The following is a 26,514-nucleotide window of genomic DNA, read 5'->3' as shown; positions in this document are numbered from 1 at the left end:
TCATTAAGTCTTAACTCATTTTCGATTCCTGTGACAAATTGACAATTACATGGATTTATGATTTTGTCCTTGATGAAGTTCAGTACCATAACTTCTAGTAAACACAGGGCTGGTTGCATAATCCTTGCCACATATCGTGCATTCAGTACATTTTTTGTTAGGGATGATGAGGACCAGCTTTATGGTCCCACATGCAGGAATTCACCCTGATTTAGGCCCCATGTACACAAAACCTTTAATATGTACCGCACCGTTTCGGTATTTCCGATGCGTTTCGAAGACTTGTGATGTCTTCTTCGTCCGGTAACCATGTCAGCTGCTTTATAGTGATAACAAGTCTGTTAAGCAGATTGAGTTCAGATTTATATGTCTATATGTTTTTTGAATTGTATGTATCAAATATGTGTCAAGATGTAGAAGTATCAACTAAAACTTAATCAATTTTTAATCTTTATATTAAAGATTAAAAATTGATTAAGTTTTACGTGACACTAATACATCTTGATACATATTTGATTCATACAGTTCAAAAAACTTATAGGGGCACATTTACTAAGGGTCCGAACACCACATTTTCGTCGGGCTTCACGATTTTTTTACGATTTGCTCTGAATTACCCCGAGTTTTTGGTTCACACAATCGGATTGTGGCCCCTCGCGCCGGCTTGCATGGGGCATAAATCGAGGGCGTGGACGTCGGACAACCCGACTGATTCAGACAAACCGCAGAATTTAAAAACCGAATTGTGTCACAAGACATGCACTGACATAAACCGGGAAGAAGAAGTTGAACCCCGGTGGAGCTCAGCAGGGGAAATGACACATGCAGGAAATTGGACGCACAATCTTAGTGAATCGCGGCGGCTCCGAATCCTCGTCGGATCGGGGGCGTCAACGGAATGGGTAAGTAAATGTGCCCCATAGACATATACATCTGAACTCAATCCGCTATACTCACAGTGACACGATTCCCTGACGAAGAAGACAGCACAAGTCTTCGAAACGCGTTGCAAAATTTGTCCCTCTGGACTTACCGTAGTTCGGTGACGTCACCATACGGAGTATGGAGTGTTAGCCGCCAGCCTGGGCTTCGCTCCGCGCGAAACAAACGTCTGTAAACTTTTTCACCAGCAGATTGTTTCTTGGATGCAGCAATCTGAAGGACTTCATGGATTTACAAAAGAATTGTACACCCTCGGATTCCGAACATTCAACTTCATTTCGGATGAAAAGGTTGTTACAGCTCCCATATAGGTACTTACACATGCCCAAATCACTATGTGACGGATGGCGAGTTAACCTACTGCTTTATAGCTGGTTAAAGTATTTAGGTATAGACACATGTTCAGACTTTGGGGCATACAATAGTTACAGCTGCTGTATTTTTCTATGTTCATCGCGATATATTTTTTGTTGGCGCAGGTATCTTTGTTTTATATTAATAATAATAAATTGTCCCAAGCGTTCCTTTGTGGTTGTGGCCCATGAATTACTCTGTTATGTTTCACAAAGTGTAACAACAAAAGTCTTGCCAAAGATAGCTAGATAAGGTTTGACTCAACAGGTAAGACTGATAATTATCAGGTGCTATAAAAGTATCGTCGGAAATACAGCAATGAAATGTTTTCTGCAACACATGTCATGAAAAATAGGTATGGTATTGTCCTGGAAGGTATGAGGAACATGTCATGTCATTCTTTCGGAGAGGCCAACAAAATTGTGCCAAGGGTCATCAGAAATGGCGCCAATGGTTAACCAGGAGTGTTGATATTTGACAAGTTAGAGGAATAGATAAGGACATCGGGGCACATTTACTTACCCGGTCCTGTCCTGATCCCTGAGGTGCGTTGTCCGACGAGGAGGAAGTCCGGCGCGATTCACTAAGATCGTGCACCCGAGATCCTGCATGTGTCGCTTCCCCGCTCAGGTTCGCCGGTGTTCACGATCTTCTTCCCGGTGTATGTTAGTGCATGTCTCGTGACAGAATTTGAATTTTAAATCCCTCGCTTAGTCCAAATCAGTCGGGTTGTCCGACAGCCATGTCTCCCGATTCATGTTGCATGAAAGGCAGTGCAATTGCGCCAAAATCTGATTGCGTGCCCCAAAAACCCCTGTTAAATGAGCCGTTAATCGGAAATGTTCGGGAAACCCGACGAAAAGTGTGCAGACCCTCAGTAAATTTGCCCCATTGTCAGTGGAGGAGACAAGGGTCTATTTTAGGAGTGCCAATGTATGATAAATAACCCTCATATTGTCCAGAACCAAACTCCGGAGTTGTAGTCAGGATTGGAAATCACTTACAATGGAAAGTGTTGTACTTTGAATTAAACTTAGAACTGACAGGTCAATCTGTTTTCAAGCTGACCTAATGTCACCAATAGTCACTACTCCACTCCATGCCACACCAACTGGAAGTATAGGCACCAAATTTAAAAATCTTGAAAACCACCACCCCACTGATCAACTGTTCTTGGCGGTCACCAATGCCAGAGGTAAATAGGAAAATATTTTCAGAAGGATAGATCCATTCTGTATGTAGTGGTGAGGCACATAACTGCAACTCAGCTCTTCCTCTGTAGAATAACTGTAACATCCGTACCATCATTGTCTGTCTGCAGAATGTGTTTAGTGTTTGAACTGTGGTTTCTGTTGTATGGGAACTGATTGAACCACACCTAGTTCCTCTACAGCTCGAGTCTGTCCAGCAAACTTTAATTGAGTCATGGACAGTTGGTCCTGTCAACTGCTGGGGGCAGCGTCCATGCACTCCTTCATATATCTGCCAGTTCCATTACACCTTGGTGGTTTTACTAGTCTTCTGATACCTTTCCCTAGTTCTGCTTCTTTATTATCTCCTTGTTACTTGATTTTGTGCTTTGCTACCATCTTGGATTTGACCTGGTTCTGTCTGACTTCACTTGTCTGTCCCTCGCTATTTAATCCTCTTTCCTGTGCAGATTGAAGATTGTTGACCAGAAATCAATAGGATTTTGCAAAATTTGTTACATAGGTGACAGGGGTCGTAGGTGAGAATAAGGCTTGTTGAGGAAGTGACAGAGGTTGTGGGTGAGTCTAGGGCTTGCACTGCTGTTCTACCTTGAAAATACGGCTAAAGAGTAAGGTTTTTTTTCCACAAATCAATAGATGTTATAATGTAAAACAACTTTCCTTATTATCTTTTTTACATATATTCAGTAGTTTTTTTGTTATACCCCTCCGATTATCTCATTGCTGCAATAGCTGCTTCCTCTCAATGTGCTGATAAGCCCTATGAGACCATATCTTGTTTACACTATGTTTCTCAGATGGTTTCATGGGAAGGGAGGAGCTCCCTGCTCACAGAGAAGGAGGTCATGTGACAGTGTACATAGCAGAGCTGGATGTGTACAGAACAGTGAATGCAGATGTCTCCTGCACAGAATAGTAATGTACAAGATCTCACTGTTCCCTATCAGTCCCTCCACCACAGTCTGTGATTCTACAGAACTTTCTCTGTCTCTCTCCCCTCCTTATGATGGAGCTCTTCCCCCACCTGGTCATCAGCAGTATCATCTCTGTGCAGATAAGCTATTAACCCTTAGTGTTCACACAGCACAGGCTATAGACTTCAAGTAACTGGTTAACTTATGATTTCTACCACTTATTGCATGTTCCCTGCTCCTCCATGTGATGCAAGCTGCCAGTCTGGTCACCATATACATCCTGTATGTGCACTGTGCAGTGTTCAGTGGATTTCCATGCGGGAAACTAAATTGATTTAATGCTAAGTCACTTTGATAGAGAACACAGGGCATCATGGGATCTGTGGGCAAGTTAACTAACCTTAGCTTGAGGGCATAGACTGACAGATATTCGTCTCTGCCCACTTCACCTCTAGAGAGAAAGATTTTTGTCAAACACTCAAACAGAAAATGCCATAACTTTAGTAGGCTTCATTCTGTTCATTTTCATAGGGTAGTGGTGGCAATGGCACGGGTACCAGAGGTGGCACTCAGAGTCCTTTCCATGGACACTCAGGCCATTGACCCCAGGACAGAGTTCACCAAACAAGACCAAATCCACCAAATCTTCTTTCCGTCCCAGGCAACTCAAGAGATGCTGCTCTCAGCGCTATTTTAAAGCGACACTCCATTGGCTGTTTGGAACTGCGTGACTAGGTGTTGACAGAACTGCATTATCTTTGTAGGTCATCCTTTTGGACCCACCATTATTACTGTACAGAGAGACCCTTTAGAGAAGCTACAATGAGAGTCTGAATTTTCCCTCCTTCTTTCAGCTGTATTGGTGGCCTCAGGGGGCCGATACGATTGAAAGATGTTGAAGAACAGGAAGCAATAAGTTACTGCTTGAAATGCAATGATCAGAGTAAATAAGTGGATTTTGGTTATAGTTTGGGCACTCGGTCTCTAAAAGGTTTGCCATTACTGTCATAGGGTGAATCACATGTAATAATTTGGTAAAATTACTATAGCTTTGCAGTTAGGCTTTAAGGGAAAGTCACTTGGCATAGTCTGTACTCTGAGTTACTGCAGTCACTGGAGTTAGGAGAGAGACACACTTCGGTAATGTATTTAGGTTTCGGCAGCATATGGTCAAATTAGATCTTTTCTCCAAGATGTTTTTGTCTTTCTATCCATATTACCGTATTTTTGCGCACTATAAGGCGCACAGAAAATCCTTTGATTTTCTATGAAATCAAAAGGTGCGCCTTTTAGTCCCATGCGCCTTATATATGAACCTACTTACAGACAGCAGCTGCCTTGAACTGTGCACAGGTCTGCCACCTGCTGGTCATTCATCCTTACAATCAGGTACGCCTTATAATCCAGTGCGCCTTATATATGAACCTAGACGTTTTAGCAGTCCAAAAAATACTGCACTCCCAATATTTTTCTAAAAATTAGAACAAAAGCAAATAAAAATGGAAATTTGATTTACCATGAAATTTCTTCTTGGCTCTTAAAGTACTTTTCTACATTTCGATTGTTTAATCACAGGAAATTAATCCTTTTAAATTAATTTTGCTTCTTCCTATTAACTCTGTCCCAAGGGGAAGATTACTGTCTTGAAGGAATTCTTGAGTTGCAACTTGATATAGATCTATATTAAAATTGATAAGATGGATACACATTATCCAATTACACATGAAGCACGGACGGCCCTCTTGACATGCCTCACTAATTTTTATTAATAAAGTTAAAAAGTAATTGTACAAACAATGGCTGCGCACAGTAATTGCATATTATATAGTTTCATATGTGAAATCCTCATTTAATAAGGAAGCGTGTGATTGTGTAAACATGTCAATCTTTTCAACAGCAAGAGAGATCCTCAAATACACGGCAACTTGTTCTACTTGTTTGACATCAGATGAAATTTATAGTAATAAAGTAAGAGAATCTAAAAACGTGAAAAAATAAGTAGTTTTTATCTAGAAAATCAAAAGCATTTTAATAGACCTGATGACATCACAGTGAGCGACGATCCATGAGAAAACGGCGGTGCGCATGGGTCGGCTGCATTTATAGGCAAAGCCGAACCGGTTGCAGGTGTTGGATGGCGGGTTCCACCAAACTCACGATGTTCATCATGGATCCAAACTTTGTAGGTTGGGGTCAGCACATCACTAATCTTCTTCTCTTCAGATCCGGCACCTGCACAGTTCACCTATGGGATTGGCCGTGCAGCTCCGAAGATGATGGAGTTATAGGTGGACTGTGCAGACCAATGATATTGGCAATAGCAGGTCATGTGGATGAGGTTATGGGTCGATCTAAATTGCCACAAAGCCTTTCAGATTGATTTGCATAACGAACAGGGATATTCATTTAAAAAAAGACATACCCGTATATACTCGAGTATAAGCCGACCCAAGTATAAACCGAGGCCCCTAATTTTACCACAAAAACCTGGTAAAACTTATATTTTTTTTACTGGAGTATAAGCCGAGTTTGGGTTTTCAGCACTTTTTTTTGTGCTGAAAAACTAGGCTTATACTCGAGTATATAAGGTAATTACATTAGTAAAGAGGTGAAGAAGTTAATTTGGGGAAGGTGATTTTGAGTATTAGATTTCCTTCAATAGCAAGAATAATACTGTGAAAATAAAAAATACAATTGGTCATTTTTTCAGAAACTAGAAAGGTTCATAAAACAGAATATATTATACATATATATTAATATAAATATAAATTTAAAAAGAAAAAATACAAAATTACAAAATGTTATTCAAAAAAGCAAAACATTTTCTAATAGCGATAATCGGAATAGTGATATGCCCATACTCGGACTTCAGCCACAAGTTTCAGTTTAACATTTAGGCTAACCCACACCCACTACTAACACTTAAAACCCTGCAGCATGTGCCACTATTTTCCCTAGGATTGTCGCTCTCTGATGACATCACACGCATTTAAATGCTGTTGGCAGCTTTGCCGTCATTGATGCCAGGCCGGTGGTGGAACCTGAAAACTTTCAAAACTGAATAAAATATTGAATTTAAAGGGCATCTACCACCAGGATAAATGACTGTATGCAACTAGGAGTTCCTCAGGCTCATTTGTATACAGTCTTTCATCCTGGTGGTAGATGCCCTTTAAAGATGCAAAAACATAAATATTTGGAAAGTTTGGAGTTACAAAAAAGTTACATTATTATGCTTTGGGGCATATTGACTTACCCGTCCCCAGGAGTTCACAGTTCCGACGATAATGCACTGTGCCGTGATTCACTAAGATCGTGAGCCCCATATCCTGCATGTGTCACTTCCCCACTCAGGTCCGCTGGAGTTCAACTGGAGTTAAAAAAAAATGTTACTGGTGCTAAGAAACCCAATGTACCATGCAATAAAAAAAAAAAACTCCTGGTACCAGATTCCATTCAATGAAGCTTTGCCAAAAACTGGTAAGCGTTTCAGAAACTCATAAATAACCTACTCTATCGCTCTCTTAGGGCCACATTTATCACTTTTGTGCGCCTAAGTGTAGTAGTTGCGCCTAAATTCTGGCGCACTGTTTTGCCACAATTATCACAAGCTACAACCATCTGTGATAAGTTAATTTTCTGCCTCTTATTAATCACTTTACTTTAACACAGTTTAGGCGCAATTTTGGCACAGTTTAGGCGCAATGTTAGATTCGGGCACTTACATGTGATCCTGCTACAAGCTCCTCTCTGCTTCTCCCACAGCCCAGAATGAAGATAACACTCACAGCAGCACCCAGGTGTGTGACACCCTGCACCCAGTGACCTCCTCAGCAGTGGCTTCTCCTGGAGGGGATCCCCCAGTGCTGGTCTCCTGCTGCACCCCTGTAATTCTGCACAGTACCCCCCTCAGCCACACTGGTGATACTGTGCAGAATTACATGGGGGACACTTATCTGTAGTATCTGCAACATTCTGCAAAGTTCTCTTCTCTCTTGCTTTGAGCTCAGCGTTTTGCAGAATGTTTTGTAAATAGAAGGTGATGAACTATAAATAGAGTCTGCAGCTCCTGTCTGCAGAGCATCTAATGTCTGTATTAGGGCTCATTCACATGGCTGTCTGTGGGGACGTACATGCGGCCGCAAATTTGCCACACAAGTGCCACACACCGATCCCGGCCACACACCGCCAAAAGATAGAGCTTGCAATTCTCTATGGAGGGAGGAGGGGCCACCTCCTCCTCACCTCCAAAAACACACCGGTATGCCCGCGCGACAGGCGTACCACGTGTGAATGGACCCTTATCTGTTCTAGTGTCTGCAGAGCATCTAATGTCTGTATTACATGTTCTAGTGTCTGCAGAGTCTGGTTGTGCTTTGCTGCTAGAAATGAGCTGTTCTGCAAAGGGGCTCAGTGCTTTCTTCTCAGTTAACACCACCTTCGGGCTGGAGTGGTTTTGCGCCCGTTTTTGCGCCTAAATGAAAATGTTGATGAAGTGATGAATATCATTAGGCGCAGTAAAACATCTGGATTGGTAAGATAGATGAGGGAAAGCTGGTTATGTTTGCTGCGCGGCTAGTTTGGCGTTTAGTCGCAAAAATGGCACAAAAAACTGTGCGCCTGAATGAAAAGGGGCAAAAACAACAGAAAAAAACGACTGATACATGTGGCCCTTAGTTTTTGGAGACAAAAATGTAGCTTTTTTGGATAAAATGTGGATTCAATGATGGAAAATCAGCAAATTTGTACCAAATCTATAAATCGATGTATAGATTTACTTGTCTCTAGTTAAAGCCAAATCAACAGGAAAGAGTGAAATCCAAGGAATATGTACAGCATCACTAAAGGTACAGACAGCAAGATGGTCAAGTACTAGACAATAACCAGCAACAAGCTAGGTCATTTTTAGAGTCCAATTTACTTCCTAGATGGAGTATACAAATCTGATTTAGGATTTTGATTTCACAGGTGAGTAGAAGTAGAAGAAGAGTCATCCAGTTTGCCACTCTTTTTATGGAAAGGTGGAACATTAAGGTGACCACTCATGTAGCAGGTTGTTCCAGCGATACCATTGGATGCCGGTGTGACATTCTAGTCCCACTTTGCTACACTTAGCACCTGTTTTAAAGTTATTTTCTGCAACTTTTTAATTAACTTCAGCCAATTGTTTATGGTATTTTAGGGAAAAAATGTACCTTATCTGTGATCTCCAGTCAAGTGTTTTTTTCACTACAAGTTTTGCATTATTGTTTGGAGTCATTAGACATGAAATGTTGCTCAAGATCCTATGATTCCTCCGCTGTGGCTTCATGCCCGGATACAACCTGCGGCAAAAGTGAAGTTGGCTTACACAGCTGTTGACGGCACCGCTAGTTAATTACATGAGCAGAGTGTTGTACAATGCTGAATACATTAGTGCAAAGGATATTCTCATAAAAAAGTTTTCGTGAAGAAATTCAGATTTCAATATATTCAAAGCAGGAGATGTAGCTTATTGCAACATGATATGAGTTCTTCCTTTATCACATTTTGTTTTTACATGAAAAGTGGCTCTTATTTGAGTATGAGTTCTTAAAGTGCATGGGATTGGGCCAAGGCCAATCTCATGTGTGTTTGTATGGAAATGCATGCATTGTAATGTCTAAGTACAAGACACTGGGTGCTGATTGCTGATTGCATGCGTTTGCATAGAAACACACATGTGATTGGCCGCGGCCTTCCCCTTGTGTGCTTTAATTCCTTTTCAGAACCGAATCAAAATGCTGACAGCACCCTAAGGTTGCTTTTACACAGCCATATGTTCAGCAGGCCGTAGCACTGGCAAGCATACAGCCACTCGCTGAAGAGCAGCTCTCATCCCTCCCCTCTCCATAGCGAGCATTCTCTACCTTTTTCCTCTGCACATTACAGAACCTTGGCACACGGGTGTGCACACCATACCGTGGCTGGGCTCCATACTCATCTATTGAAACAACTGAAGTTGAAACAACTGAAAATATTTCTTATATTCTAGGTTCCTGCTTTGCCCACTCTAGGCTTCTCTTGATGAGCTTCAAGAGGTAGTCACCTGAAATGGTCTTCACATCACAGGTGCCCTGTCAGGGGTAATAAGTGGGATTTCTTGTTTTATAAATGGAATTGGGACCATCAGTTGAGTTGTGCAGAATTCAGTTGGATACACGGCTGATAGTCCTACTGAATAGACTGGTAGAATTTGTATGATGGCTAGAAAAAAAATCAGCTAAATAAAGAAAAACGAGTGGCTATCATTACTTTAAGAAATGAAGGTCAGTCAGTTTGAAAAATTGGGAAAACTTTGAAAGTGTCCCCAAGTGCAGTTGCAAAAACCATCAAGCGCAACAAAGAAACTAGCTCACATGAGGACTACTCCAGGAAAGGAAGGCCAAGAGTCACCTCTGCTATGGAGGATAAGTTCATCCAAGTCACCAGCCTTAGAAATCGCAGCTCAGATTAGAGACCAGGTCACTGCCGCACAAAGGTCTAGCATCAGACACGTCTCTACAACAACTGGTAAGAGGAGACAGCAGCAGCAGCCTTCATGGTAACATCGCAGCTAGGAAACCACTGCTAAGGACCGGCAACAAGCACAAGAGAACACACGGAATTGACATTAGACCAGAGGAAATCTGTGCTTTGATCTGATGGCTCCAAATTTGAGATCTTTGATTCCCACCACAATGTTTTTGTGCAACGCAGAAAAGGTGAACAGATGGACTCTGCATGCCTGGTTCCCACAATTTAGTTGGACCATTATTTATTTTTCAACAGGACAATGACCCCAAATACACCTCCAGACTGTGTAGGGGTTTTTTGACCAAGAAGGAGAGGAATGGGGGACTACGCCAGATGACCTGGCCTCCACAGACACCAGACCTGAACCAAATCGAGATGGACCACAGAGTGAAGGCAAAACGACAAACATGTGCTAAGCATCTCTGGGAACTCATTCAGGACTGTTGGAAGAACACTTCAGGTGACTACCTCTTGAAGCTCATCAAGAGAATGGCAAGTGCGCAAAGCAGTAATCAAAGCAAAATGTGGCTTCTTTGAAGAACCTGAACCTGTACATATACACACAGGTTGCACAAAGATTACACATACTGTACATATGCACCCAGGTTATACATACATGTGCACACAGACATATACACAGGTTACAAAAACACATGTCAAACAGACATATACACACAGGTTACATAAACGCATGTCATACACAGGTTACACAGACACAAATTACATACAGTAACCTTCATCTTTGTAGGCAGAAGGAACACTGATGGGGACTTCCTGCTTCTTACACGTGCACAGTACAATGATCTCTTACCCTCTGACAACACAGGAAGTGTGGAGTAGGGGAGATCATGTACATTACATGGAGTGGTGCTGTGCTGGAGATAGGAGCAGCGGTGAGCCCCGCCCCCTTCTTCTGTACTGCTGAGCCGGAATGTAGAATCCAGCTCGGAGCTAGTGGGGTTCCCTGTCAAGGGTGTTATGGGTGGCCACAGACCCATCAGGACCATCGGGCCCCATGTCCCTGACTTATAACTCCGTAATGAGGATGCACCATTGAGTAGACCTTCGGCTCTACAGACCTAGATCAGAAGTTTTAAGGGTCATGAATACTCCACCAGATATTCTGTACACCGTTAAAGTGAGCTTGCAAAGGCATTTTTTACAAGGCAATAATGAAAAAAAGATGTGTGGCGGCTCTCACCAATTTGTAATGGGAGGGTAGAGGGTGCTATGATAAAACCCCTGATATCACCGGGTAAAGAAGAAATAGGAATATAATAGTATATCATGCAACACCAAAAATCCTCTTTAGGAAATTGGTCATTTTTAAAAACACTTAGTTGTGTATGTTTATTTATGAACTTAGTATTAAATTGTAAAATAGTTCAAAATTTCATGAGGTAAAATAAAATACAGTATGTTTTAATGGCGGGGCCCACGCACTGTGCCAATACACAAAAATATAAAAATATATACAAAAATATACAAAAAACAGTGGCTCGTCGATCTATAGCTCCGAAACATCCAAAACTATTTAATTTATTTAATTCATAAAGGTTGGACTTGATGGACTTGCCTCTTTTTCCGGCTTTATATACTATGATACTATGATACAATAAGCAACACATTCTGATGAGTATACATCATTGGTCAAGGATTCTCTACCACAAAAGATCCTGTACATATATTCATTAATAAGTTATTATTGTATATATAAACTGTAATAAACTGTAACTGTAGACTGTAAACTGTATAGAGACTAAACTGTAAACTGTATAATAGGTTAGTGGTGAAAAAGTGTTCATACGATACCACTCTTTATAGTTAGTTGAGAGTGCTTTCGGACCAGCGTTTTTCTTCGGCGTTCACCTCTCCACGTTGTGTCTGTAAGCGAGGCTTACTCTAAATGGATTCGAGGCTTGGTCTCCACGCACATGTGCTTTCGAGACTTTGTCGGTAAGCTGGGCACGCTGGTACGGACTTGTTTTCTTTGATTCATATGATTCATATGGAACACATCCGATATCAAAAAAGAAGCTAGAGGTGTTTTGGAACTACAGTTCCTTCCTCAGCAGAATGTCTCTCTAGGACAGTGGTGGCGAACCTATGGCACGGGTGCCAGAGGTGGCACTCTAAGCCCTTTCTGCTGGCACCCAGTCCTTCACCCCAACACAGAGTTTCCTAGCTTCTACTTAAGGTTTTCTCCTGGGATCCAATACAGCCCAGGATATCCCATGCTCAGCGCTATTTGGGTGCCAGGACTACAGGAGGTGCGGGAAGGGCTGGATAGAGATGGATTCTCATTGGAGCTCCTGCTCTGGGTCCCCTGATCCTTCCTCTTCAGGGCACCCAGGAGGGAAGCTACAATCCAAATTTCTACATCATCTTTCTACTGTATTGGTGAACTCAGGACGCCAATACGATTAAAACCTTTGATACAGATGGCATCAATAGGTTACTGCTTAAATTGTCATGTTGGTACTTTGCGACACATAATTGGGTTTTGGTTGTAGCTTGGGCACTCTGTCTCCAAAAGGTTCGCCATCACTGCTCTAGAATCTTGTGCGTTTTAAATATCTTTAGGTGGTGATCTACAAAATCTTGATGTCTGATCAGATATAAAATCTGAACCGGATTCCGATGTCTCATAGATGGCATTTATGGATCCTATTTATTTTTGTTTCGTTATAATGCATATAGTTATCACAGAAATTTGTCACATTGAAAATTGCCATACAAAAAATTGTGTCATATTACATACAGTTGCCCATAATTATTATATAAATAATCTCATTCTAAATGTACATCAGAGGAAGAAAAAATTTCTAGGTCAGCATCAAGACCCCTCGGCCTAAGGTAGAATGAGACACCATTAAGATGCATTGTCCATTGCTGTGCATTGTTTATTATCAATGATTGGTGTAGGTGATTTTTTGTGAGAATACCTATATATCTCAATTTTTCAACTAAGAATTCGATGTGGCAACTTTACATACAGTAATTTTTAAATAGTTTTTTATTGTATATTTTTTACAAGGAGACAAACAGACTTCCTCTTCTTAATCCACGTTTATGGTCTCTCACCTAACTAAACCAGTTTCCCGCACCGCACTAATGAAAAGCAAAAAACTTACAGAGGAAATTTACTGATTTGGCTCATATCATTTCAAATTCATGTCACAACAATTCTCGAAGGTCAGCCATTAACTTATAGGGAGCTGCCTGCCAAAAGGTGGCGCAACTTATCTTGTTCCAGGTAGTAAAACTTATGTGCATGTACTTTCCCAGGATTTCTAGTGGAGCTTTTATAGGCTTTAAAGGGAACCTGTCACCGCTGTTTCAAAAAAAATTCATCTAAGACAGGTTCCCATATAGCCCTTTTGTCCTAAGAGCACCCCTTTTTCAACTAACACTAGCGATGCTTAGAAAACTGGTTTTATTCTGTAACTGATAACCAGGGAGAACCCAGCAAGCTTGAGTCCTCGCCCTCCTCTGTGCATACCAGCCAGCGAACGCCTCTATCTTTCCTACGTCACGTGGCCCCCTGGCTTATTGCTCACTGATTAGCAATGACAGCTGAGAGCGGCCAGTGTGCGTGGGAACTTGGCCAGGGGGCCATGCGGCGTAGGAAAAATAGAGGCGTGCGTTGGCTGACGTGCAGATAGCAAGGCTGTGGACTCAAGCCGAGGTGATCCGCCCACCTTGACTCGCTGGGTTCTCCCCGGTTACTAGGTACAGAATAAAACTTGGTTTTCTGCTTTTCTACGCATCGCTAGTGTTAGTTGGAAAAGGGGTGATCTTAGGACTAAAGGGCTCTATGGGAACCTGTCTGAATTTTTTTGAAACAGCAGTGGCAGCTTCTCTTTAAGACTTGGTACACTTGAAAAGGTCACAGTCAGGGGCCACATTGCATGTTTTTTTTGGATTTCTAAGTGATTTGGTCTCCTGGTTCCGTGAATTTTAATCGTTACTCGGGTAGTGCTTATGCCAGTTCTTGACCATCATTAATTTCTTGTTACTTTATTGTCAATGTTTTAAGCGCTTTCGGGGACTTTATTATTTTGTTATAACTGATTATATCTGCCTCCAAAAGGAATTGTAGCTCCCCACTACTGACGAGTGCGCCGAACATTGTGGTTTGGATCTCCAAACCCAGACTTGCAGACTTGCAGTCAGAATTCCTTGTACAGCGTCTGCCTCAATCATCCCCTCACCATGATGGTATGAAGACATTTAAAGGGTTAATACTTGCGATCGGTGCCAACACTGATGACGATTCTTAACCCTTTAATTGTCATCACAGGAAAATGTCATGGGTAGCAACAACCCCTTAGGAGTGTGCCTAGCAGCATAAGTGAACGTTCCAGTTTGGTACCTGAACACAAACATAAATTTCAGGTCCGGTTCAGCCGAACTCTACTCATCCCTACTCCTAAACACTGCCCTTATTGTTTGAGGAGATAATCTTGCCAGATAATATTGGCTTGTTGCTACCGCCATTTCTGGCTTTCATGATCCTACCACACATTTCAGACCATCCCTTCCCTATCGGGTTTGGTACCTGAACTCAGACAGAACTTTCAGGTTTGGAAATGGAAGAACTTGGCCGAACCTGAAAGAGTCTGCTCATCCCTACTCTGTCCAATGCCGTAATTGTTTGAGGAGATAATCTTGCTAGATAATATTGGCTTCTTTGGACCCCCATTTCTGGCTTTCCTGACCCTACCACACATTTCAGACCATCCCTTCACTATCAAATTTGGTGCCTGAACCCAGACACAACTTTCAGGTTTGGAAACGGCAGAACTTGGCCGTACCTGAAAGGGTCCTCCACCCCTAATCCTGACCACTGCCGTAATTGTTTGAGGAGATAATCTTGCTAGATAATATTGGCTTCTTTGGACCCCCATTTCTGGCTTTCCTGACCCTACCACACATTTCAGACCATCCCTTCACTATCAGATTTGGTGCCTGAACCCAGACACAACTTTCAGGTTTGGAAACGGCAGAACTTGGCCGTACCTGAAAGGGTCCTCCACCCCTAATCCTGACCACTGCCGTAATTGTTTGAGGAGATAATCTTGCTAGATAATATTGGCTTCTTTGGACCCCTATTTCTGGCTTTCCTGACCCTACCACACATTTCAGACCATCCCTTCACTATCAGATTTGGTGCCTGAACCCAGACACAACTTTCAGGTTTGGAAACGGCAGAACTTGGCCGTACCTGAAAGGATCCTCCACCCCAAATCCTGACCACTGCCGTAATTGTTTGAGGAGATAATCTTGCTAGATAATATTGGCTTCTTTGGACCCCCATTTCTGGCTTTCCTGACCCTACCACACATTTCAGACCATCCCTTCACTATCAGATTTGGTGCCTGAACCCAGACACAACTTTCAGGTTTGGAAACGGCAGAACTTGGCCGTACCTGAAAGGGTCCTCCACCCCTAATCCTGACCACTGCCGTAATTGTTTGAGGAGATAATCTTGCTAGATAATATTGGCTTCTTTGGACCCCCATTTCTGGCTTTCCTGACCCTACCACACATTTCAGACCATCCCTTCACTATCAGATTTGGTGCCTGAACCCAGACACAACTTTCAGGTTTGGAAACGGCAGAACTTGGCCGTACCTGAAAGGATCCTCCACCCCAAATCCTGACCACTGCCGTAATTGTTTGAGGAGATAATCTTGCTAGATAATATTGGCTTCTTTGGACCCCCATTTCTGGCTTTCCTGACCCTACCACACATTTCAGACCATCCCTTCACTATCAGATTTGGTGCCTGAACCCAGACACAACTTTCAGGTTTGGAAACGGCAGAACTTGGCCGTACCTGAAAGGGTCCTCCACCCCTAATCCTGACCACTGCCGTAATTGTTTGAGGAGATAATCTTGCTAGATAATATTGGCTTCTTTGGACCCCCATTTCTGGCTTTCCTGACCCTACCACACATTTCAGACCATCCCTTCACTATCAGATTTGGTGCCTGAACCCAGACACAACTTTCAGGTTTGGAAACGGCAGAACTTGGCCGTACCTGAAAGGATCCTCCACCCCTAATCCTGACCACTGCCGTAATTGTTTGAGGAGATAATCTTGCTAGATAATATTGGCTTCTTTGGACCCCCATTTCTGGCTTTCCTGACCCTACCACACATTTCAGACCATCCCTTCACTATCAGATTTGGTGCCTGAACCCAGACACAACTTTCAGGTTTGGAAACGGCAGAACTTGGCCGTACCTGAAAGGATCCTCCACCCCAAATCCTGACCACTGCCGTAATTGTTTGAGGAGATAATCTTGCTAGATAATATTGGCTTCTTTGGACCCCCATTTCTGGCTTTCCTGACCCTACCACACATTTCAGACCATCCCTTCACTATCAGATTTGGTGCCTGAACCCAGACACAACTTTCAGGTTTGGAAACGGCAGAACTTGGCCGTACCTGAAAGGGTCCTCCACCCCTAATCCTGACCACTGCCGTAATTGTTTGAGGAGATAATCTTGCTAGATAATATTGGCTTCTTTGGACCCCCATTTCTGGCTTTCCTGACCCTACCACACATTTCAGACCATCCCTTCACTATCAGATTTGGTGCCTGAACCCAGACACAACTTTCAGGTTTGGAAACGGCAGAACTTGGCCGTACCTGAAAGGGTCCTCCACCCCTAATCCTGACCACTGCCGTAATTGTTTGAGGAGATAATCTTGCTAGATAATATTGGCTTCTTGGGACCCCCATTTCTGGCTTTCCTGACCCTACCACACATTCCAGACCAGCTCATTTCTATAACCCTTGAATTAAGTTATAGTTAGTGTTAAATTCTCGATTTGGCAATTCTCTCAACCAAAAAATGGCAGAATAGTGCCGGCGATTAGATGGAAGTGATTAGACTATTCTGTCAGTGAGTAATGTGATAAAATATAAAACCTACCTACAGGCTAGATGGATTATATTTCATATATATCTGTATGATAATTCATGGTAATACAAGTGCAAGGAAAATACACAGGTGTCGGAGAAATTGTTTATTCTGCATAATAACATGGAGAGAATTCATTAATCAATGAAATGCGACATATTCTCCGAGTGACTGAGCGAATATACTGTAAGTGACAACTCATTCACCGCTCTCATAATAGGAACAGTCGATTTGTCAAAGTATTAAGGGGGTGACTTCACCTGTTAAAGGGCAATGTCTGGACCTATGCGGGGAGCTGATTTCCCAACAACAATTGCCGTTTGGATTTAGCCATTGGTTCCTCTTCACACTTCCATCTCCATCTTTTCTGTATCTATGAACGATATCATTAGGTATTGCTAAAGCCTTCCAAAATGTGAGCAGCTCTTTCAAAGAAACGCCTGTAGCACCTGATACAGAACATGAAGAGTAGTTCCTTCCATTAAATAGCTATAAACTCATGGTCAATCTCTTTTAAAGGGGACCCGTCACCACATTATTCACAAATAATAGCCCGAGTAACTATATGACTTCTTTTACCTAAAAATTGTTTCCCTCAGATCCCCATAAAATCAGAGTTATAAACTTGCCTGGTATCTAGGGATCTAAAGAGCGAGTTGATGGGCATGGCCTAATGTCATGTGACTAGGGTGACATCATCACAGATCTTTTAGCCTCCTAACAGCAAACTAGAAGATACGAAGAAAAAGAGACAAGTGCTCCCTAGTGCAGATAAGCTTGGTTTATGCTACTGCGTGCTCGTGGTACGGTGAATTTGGTTGCGCTCACCTTTGTTTGTTGTGCAGGCAGGCACAGCGCTGTCAGTAAGTTGTAAAGGTGCTGCCACGTCCTTGCCAGCGTGAGTGTCCCCGGTTATATGAATATCAGAAAGATGTAGATCTGGAAGTAAGAGGAACCTAATTTCCTCCAAGAGTGCCAGATAAAAAAATGAAATTTTTTCGGCGCTAACCGAATTTTCTATAATACAAGCCAAACGTGCTTGGCTTGTATTACGGAAAATTCGGGTAGTGCCGGAAAAAAAGTCCTTTTTTATTATCTGGCACTCTTGGAGGAAATTAGGCTCCGCTTACTTCCAGATCTACATCTTTCTAACATTAGCAAACTGTACCCCATGCAGAATACTGACCACATAAAAAGTCACGGCATGCCTGCATGTACTTCTACTCCTCTCCATGCAGGCTGATGTGATCCCATGTTATATATGCTTGGTGTACAGTAATGTTAGAAGGCTAAAGGACCTGCAATGACCCTGGTCACATGACATTACTTCTGCATGAAAAGAAAGAATGGGGAGGAGCTTCTGGATTCATCACGATGAGACCACGCCCCCTCGACTCCCTATAGACATTCTTGTATACCAGGTAAATTATAAAGTTGAATATATGGGAATCTGAGGGAAATAATTTTTAGGTAAAGGGAATGTGTTAGTTACTAGGGCTCTAAGAGAACCTACCACTAGCTGTATTTGGGAAATATGTGGTGACAGGTTCCCTTTAAGTAGACAAGCAAGTATATAGAGTGGTATTGAATCATAAAACAGTAATCTTTATTATTCCTTTACATAAAAAACACCTGGAGTGTACCAAACTCAAGGATCAAACCAATAAAGGACCAAAAATCTAACAATATAAAAATGTATTACACAAACTGCATATAAGAAAAGTACACTGTAACTACATTGCTTAATCTGATGAAAATTCATAAACCAGTCTCTTACCGTGATTCAGAATTGGAGTATGGATAGATCAGCTGTTGGGAGGAAAGACTGAATGGGCCATAATGTATCCCTTACTGTCCCACAAAAACATAGGTTGTCAAGATTTCCCATTAGGTTTCGGAATGCCTTAGCAGTGGTCTTCATGGTCCCTTGTGCCTACAGCAATATGCAAAGTCTTGATGGGTAATACATTCTGAATGATCCAATATCATGATTGGTTGTATTTATATTTGGATAGTATACACCCTTGTTATGGGACCAAACTCTATTTTGTCATTTGTGGTTTTAGATGTATGTTTTTATGGTTTGATGGTTATTGATTAATAAAGTTTGTCTATATACTTATTGTTTTTTTTATTGATTCCTTGTGTACCTCATACTGTGGTATATTTGGTTCTTTGTGGTATATATTTGGTTCTTTGTGCCCCCCCCCCCCCCCACAACTTGCTGTTTTTTTTAAGAGGTCAGTATACATTTCTCCTTGCCCCTATCTTCTGGGATTCTAGGCTATTAACTGTACCACAGTGTTGGTCTGACAGAGCGAGCGGTTCCTGTCTCACAGCAGAACGGTGTCTCCAAATAGTAAGGGTGCTGCCACGTCCTTGCCGGTGAGAGTGTCCCCGGTTATATGAATATCAGAAAGATGTAGATCTGGAAGTAAGAGGAACCTAATTTCCTCCAAGAGTGCCAGATAAAAAAATTACTTTTTTTGCGGCGCTAACCGAATTTTCCATTATACAAGCCAAACGTGCTTGGCTTGTATTATGGAAAATTCGGGCAGTGCCGCAAAAAAAGTCCTTTTTTATCTGGCACTCTTGGAGGAAATTAGGTTCCTCTTACTTCCAGATCTACATCTTTCTAACATTAACAAACTGTACCCCATGCAGAAAACGTACCATATAAAAAGTCACAGCACGCCTGCCTGTACTTCTACTCCTCTCCATGCAGGCTGATGTGATCCCATGTTATATATGCTTGGTGTACAGTAATGTTAGAAGGCTAAAGGACCTGCAATGACCCTGGTCACGTGACATTACTTCTGTACCACAGTGTTGGTCTGACAGAGCGAGCGGTTCTTGTCTCACAGCAGAACGGTGTCTCCAAATCATACCAGTAGGAACAGCTGAATCCTCAAAACTTGTAAGGGCTAGACAACCAGTAATGTGTTTTGGAGGTTCTGGATCTACCCTGGAGATGATAATGATTGGGCTGTTAGGATTCCACATGACCATTTCGTTTGTCTTCAGGGTACACAATCTACCACCAAAAATATCTCCAAACGGTTTACTCCACTCCACCTACTTCTAACCCATGAAAACTCATACAAGGAAGAGGGAAAAGGCCGGCCTTGAAAAATAGAACTCAACTGAAGACTGCAGGGTTTTGGTGACAATATGCCCCTTTCTGATTTCTGTGAGGTGCAGTGACTTTATGGAGACCTTATATGGTTCAAAATTGACAAATACATTGTCAACTACCCCATTTACATTCTGGAATTTGCTGAATGGTGGAATGAGTTAAATATCCATATCCTACAAATGATGCAGAGAAAGCATAATGCCATGTGGTTACCATTTAATTGAATAAGTACTGCACCTTCTTCAGGTACTTACAGAAGGGAGAGGTACGCTCTTGAAAGGCGTAGTACATAACTTGATTTCAATAAATTAATTTATGATCCATATTCCGACTGGGACCTTTGATTCTATAGCGGGGGCTAATAAGTAGGGGCTGCACCATTATAACAAGGTGTAGACATACTAGTATCCACCATACAAGAATTTGAGTATAGTGAGTGTACATGGTATTGTACGGTCTTGGGAACATAAATTGAGACCAGGGCAGATCATACAACATTGTCCTTCACTGCCATGAGATCAAGGAGTTCAATAAATTGGCAACAGGTGACTAGGAGTAGATTCTCAAGGTATCATTGGAGGTAGCCTCTATGAACTAAAATGACCTGATGGTACTTGATATGAATAATATCTTATGTGCTGTATGTATCTTGTTCTGTTTGACACTTTGTTGGCTTCTTTGAACACCAGAAAATCAGCTTGAACTTTTCCAGAATGAACAATCAACTTCTGATGTCTGTTTATCGGTCACTAATCGCCACCTCCCATAATAATTATTGCTCGTCTGGGATGATTTAATGCCACCAATAACTCAGTTGCCATGTAATTATGCAAAATAATACTTGCAAGTTGACAGCTGTGTGCTGCTTTTTATCATGTCAAGTCCATAGGCATGCCTAATCAATCATACGCAGCTCGTGGAAAACAAGTACATGAATGTGCGAAAATGCAGACTCTATGCATTTGATTATCAAAATATTCCGCATCAGCATAACTTTTTTCTATCATGTGGGGGAATATTGCAATTGTAACTATGAAAACGGCCACATTGGTCCCACCAATGGTCCTGGTTGATTGGATCCACTACATCTTGGTTCACTTTTTAAGGCTGCACATAATGGGACTACACTGCTTAAAAAATGTGCAAATATTACAAAAACATACAATCCATGACATGATGAACTATTTATTAGGGTTAGGTACGTATTACAGAAGAATTATCTGGCTAAAGATGTTAATGGAATATCGGCAAGGTTAAATACATATAGACTTTATTTACATATAGACTTTATCTATAGACAGAATTATCTGGCTAAAGATGTTAATGAAATATCGGCAAGGTTAAATACATAAATACTTTTGGCATCCTATTACGACACCTGCTCAAGGAACCATCAATTAAGTAGAGCTGCCTTCTTCATAGTAAACCCATCCTACTCAACCCATATTAGTATTTAAAGGGCATCTCAGCCCTTTATTTTAATAATATAATTGTTGCAGTTAACAGACAGTGACCTGTGGTTTTGATTGATCCACCAAATGTCGTTGTAGATACTTGGTCAGACACAACGAAGAATAATGGAGCTCCAAAGGTCTAAGCAGAAGATGGGCCAACGACGCCTTGGTCAGAAGCTGATTCGTTGGATTGAGATCCTGCTGGAGGGCTTGTCCATATGTAGCAGCTAGTCGTGGAAAAGCTTAATGGTAATGGAATAGAGATCTGAACGAGGAGTATTCTACGGTGCTTGATACTGTAGCTACTTTTGAGCCACCGCTCAAAGTGGTACCAAGCTGACAACAACATAACAAGGACTCTTGCATACAATACATTCTCTACTCTATGCACATTTTTTCTTCTTGCTAACTCATGTATTACGTTTGGTGTGTCAGCAGTCAATAGTTCTTCTCATGGGATTATTTTGCTATTGTAAGAGTCAATTAAAAAAGAATTAATTACAGATTCAATTAACATTCCCGGGAGGAGACCAGGTGACACAGATGACTGCACTGAATTTAATACTGGGAAAATAAACATTTCACTATAGTTGATAACCAGATATAGAATAACAATTAGTCTGAACGTAAAAAAAAAACTTGTCGCAAAAAGATGTGCGACACAATAAGACAAGAGTATTAACTGTGTTGCCCGTATAGCAGTGAACAGATCCTTGGGAAGTGAGGGATTATGGGAAGCAGGCTCCTTTCAATACAGTTAAAGATTATTGAAACGTCAAAGATTAGTTTTACATCAGACACCAAAATTTTGATTCTTGGTTTAAACAAAAGTGCAGTAATTGTCATGAAAAGGCTTGTATGTCCCCCCTAAAGTGTCCTGGATGATGTCTAAAAACTTACCAATAGTATTAACAGTGTCAAGATGTGTAGCAAATGGTCCCTTTTTGTGGATTAGCAAAAGGTTCTGTGTTATTTTAAAGAAAGCTCCACCCAGAGCACAGCTACATATGTCAGAGATCATGTGCCCGGCCTAGTTATTATAGAGGTCATTGTAGTCACAACTGCAAACGAGCCCAAAAGTCCCAGTACAGCACTTTGATTTCCTTGGACGTCTCACAATTTAAGCCTCTGCTGCTATTAGTTGCTGCTATTTGCATTATAGTCACCCACATTCCTACTGCCAGATGCCGTAGCACAGGTCTTTCTGGGAACCAGTGGCGTAACTGGGAGAGGTTGGGCCCCATAGCGGACTTTTGATTGGGATCCCATTTACCCTTTAAAAAATATACACACGGTATATACACACCATATATACATACTGTACATGTGCATACACAGGCTCAGACTGGGCCACAGGTGAACATGTGGATCCACCTGAGGGCCCCTGAGTTAGGTGGCCCCCAGAGTAGTGCTGGACAAGGTAATATATACATACACTTAGCATAGAGCATCTGAACTCCAAAGAAAATGGTCAAGATTTAAACAGGAAGGGCAACCGGCCAGCTCTAATTATCAGCCCCCATGCACGCACTAGGAAGCAGGAACACATGCTTCAGAGCGAGGAAACAGTCTGTGGATCGTGGAAAGATGAGTGAGGCTGCTGTGGGGGTCCTGGGGAGCAGAGAGGGGCACGGGTGCACCTATGACACGGGACATGAGTTGCAAGAGCACCCATGACATTGGGTTTGGGGAGTGCAGCCAAACTCAGACCATAATTCGTACACTCGCTATCGGTGCTTGCACTGATCGTGGGTGTTATCCTGTTCATGTAACATGTTAACATGGGTGTTAACCTTTTATATAGGTGTTATTCTTGACATGTAATTGCCAGTGGTTCCTTTTTCCTAAGGAGTCGTTTTGCCCACAGCATGTAAAGAGTAAAACCCATAGTCTGTGCCACCAGTTACCAGGTTGACCGTGTTACTTCTGACTAAAGTCCAGGTTTGGGTCCACAGCAATGTTCGATACAAACCCGTATTACTGGAGTCCACTCCCATATTCATGGAAGGGAAAGCTACATTTTGGTCTATGTCCAAAAACATCAACTGCTATTGGGAAATTATGTCATTGATCTGGGAAGATCCGAATCCGAACTCCTGATTGCAGTAGGCTTCCAGCGTATAAAACAAATGTACAGTATTTTAATTTTGAGTAAATCAGTATGTAATGTGTAAATCTATTTATGGGATTATCTAAAAATCCATAATATCTCTGAATTATCCTACATGAAATATTCCAAATTATTGCTCTTCTCCCCTTGAAGTGGGTTTGTCCTCTATTATGTATCAATGAGGATCCTCTGGTATTCTGTTGGGCCAGTACAACTCTGAGCTGTAGGGATCTGGCCCACAGCTGAGCAGGAGAGAATTTAGACAAAGGTGGTCCTCTAGAGTGTGCCCACAAGTGGGAGGGACAGTATCTTAAATAATACATACTGAATACCCTGTATGGGTTGGAATGGGATTAATGTGCTCGCAAATCTTAATTGGACACTAAAATAACATTGATGTTTCATGACACCCCCTCCTTATCCTTCCCATGTCCCTGTTGAGATGTGGACTCTTCTGGCCATTAAAAAAAAAAGAAATCTTTACTCAGGCTTCAGGTCCAAAGAAAAGGCTTGCATTTATTTGCACAAAAATAAAATGTACAGGACCAAAAATGCAGATAATTCAGGGGTCAGGTTGCAGCTACCTTGGAACAAGCAGCTCCCCTGTGGTCAGATCAGACACTCTGACCTAAAAACAATCCATGTACACACAGGTGTCATTAAATACCCAACTATTTCCCTTGAGTCTTAAAGGGATACACCCCTGGGTTGCACCTTTATGAACAAACATCACACAAAGATACATTTCTTACTTAATATATATAACACCACAATACAGTATAATACACAATATAAAAATAAAGGGGAGTTTACAATATATACAAAGTAACCATAGTAAGAAATACAAACATAAACCACATGGCTTCAGCACTGCATCACCTGGCAGTAATCAGGTACAGGCTATATAACCCCAACTCACCCTCTGCTCAGGTATTGCACACACACAGGTAAGATCAGGTAATGCTGAGTGGTGACTGCTGAACTGGTTTGTCTGTTGAAACAATAGTGGACAGAGACAAAGGTTTGCTGGCCAGCAGGAGGAGAAAAAGAAGAAAAGTTACAAACACACAGACAGACAAACCGTTCACCATTCACCCCTCAACAGTCCCCGACCTTGCCTTTTGTCTTTTCTTGTACATCTCTACTATTTTTGCTCTTTTTTACTTTTTGCGGCCTAATGACTGTTATGATATGGCTGGTCCCATCCCAATCATTACGTATAAAGATATGTTTTATATTTCTGTCTATTAAGGCACCTTTTTATTATTTCATTATCACTGTACCCCCTGCGCAGGGAGTCGTGGTGTATTGTGCCTCTGGCAATTTTCTTTATTTGCCAATTCAGTTGTTAAAAACCATTGAAACTAAAAATGGGAGGGACTAAGAGTGATGTCATTAAAATAGGCGTACCACTGAGAAGAGAATGTTAACCAATGAGGCAAACCGTTGGGATATTAATCCTCGCCATTCCTTTTTTAATTTAGTTCATGTAGTTTTTTTTTATATTTATTTCTGCAAGTGTTATGTCCATTGTAAAGAAAGATTCTTAGTGCAAAACCCATAGTATAGGTTTCTTGTAACTATTTTAACTCCGTCTGTCAAGATCCTATAGTGATGAAAAATTCGGCTCTACTGGAATGTAGGTTACAGTAATCTGTGTCAGGGATATAGATGCAGAATTATGCGGAACCGAGTTTTACTATTTTAGGCGTCATTACGACTTCTGACAAGCGTCTTCTCACACAGAATTGGGTGCCAAAACAATTCTTATTTCCTTTACTTTCAACAAGTCAAGGGTTATTTCTGTTTTGCTTGGATAAGTGTCATTTAAAAAGTTTTAGCATAATTCTAAAAGTGTATTTTAGAAAGAAGGATGCCATGGATAACAAGTATGAGAAGATAACACAGTCACGGTGCCTGGATCTATGACTAATGTCCCTGGTTTATCCTGATGGATTTTCATGGTAGTGGTTGGTAGGCAGTGGTTTGTTTGGAACTAGTAAAGGAAGAATAAATTATCAAGAAAAAATCAATTTCCTCCATTCCATCTAGTTCTCGGGAAAAAGCTGTTGGCCTAACTCCTTAACGACGTGTGTCGCAGTAGTATGTCATACGTCGGCTGCAGTTGTTCAGAGAGGGCTCATGGACTGAGGCCTCTCCATACCAGTGAGCGATTGTTTCATATTGCAGCAAACTCCCACCGGTAACGCCCATGACAGGTGCTAGCCAATCTTGGCTTTGATCGTCACTCCCCATTACATCATTGGGGAGCGGCACTCTGTTACCATGACAGCCTCAGGTAATACAAAGACCCAAGACGGTCAGGTTTTTTGCACATTGGGGCAGATTTACTTACCCGGCCCATTCGCGATCCAGCGGCGCGTTCTCTGCGGTGGATTCGGGTCCGGCCGGGATTCATTACGGTAGTTCCTCCAACATCCACCAGGTGGCACTGCTGCGCTGAAGAGCATCGGAACGCACTGGAGTTCACCGAGCCGGGCTGAGTGAAGGTAATTGCCTAGCGACAATTTTTTTTTAAATGCGCCGGTTTTTTCGAATCCGTCGGGTTTTCGTTCGGCCACGCTCCCAATTTCCGTTGCGTGCATGCCAGCGCCGATGCGCCAAAATCCGATCGCGTGCGCCAAAATCCCGGGGCAATTCAGGAGAAATCGGCGCAACTCAGAAATATTCCGGTAACACATCGGGAAAACGTGAATCGGGCCCTTAGTAAATGACCCCCATTGTGTTATAGATGATGCAGAGAATTCCCATACATTGCCATACTGTAGAATGGCAGTATATGGTAGGATCAATCAGACAATCTAGTGTTGATGTACCCTAGGGGGCCTGAAAAATAGTAAAAAATATATATGTACAAAAAACCCTAAAAATTCAAATCACCCCCTAGAACTTTTATAAATAT

Source organism: Engystomops pustulosus, chromosome 9, assembly GCF_040894005.1.
Source record: "Engystomops pustulosus chromosome 9, aEngPut4.maternal, whole genome shotgun sequence".
NCBI classification, from domain to species: Eukaryota; Metazoa; Chordata; class Amphibia; order Anura; family Leptodactylidae; genus Engystomops; species Engystomops pustulosus.
This window is presented reverse-complemented; position numbering follows the sequence as displayed.